Below are 213 nucleotides of genomic sequence, written 5' to 3' on the forward strand. Positions count from 1 at the left end.
CAAGATAAATACCAGAACTACACCTATGTAAATTATATTCAAAATACAGAAAACCAAAGACAAAGGGAAAATCTTTAAAGAAGCTGGAAGATAAGGCCGGGCATGGTGGCTCATGTCTGTAAGCCTAGCACTTTGGGAGCCTGAGGCAGGTGGATCGCCAAGCTCAGGAGTTTGAGGCCAGCCTGAGCAAGGGCAAGACCCCATCTCTATAAA

The sequence above is a fragment of the Otolemur garnettii genome, unplaced genomic scaffold, assembly GCF_000181295.1.
Source record: "Otolemur garnettii isolate 467f Iridium unplaced genomic scaffold, OtoGar3 scaffold00152, whole genome shotgun sequence".
NCBI classification, from domain to species: domain Eukaryota; kingdom Metazoa; phylum Chordata; class Mammalia; order Primates; family Galagidae; genus Otolemur; species Otolemur garnettii.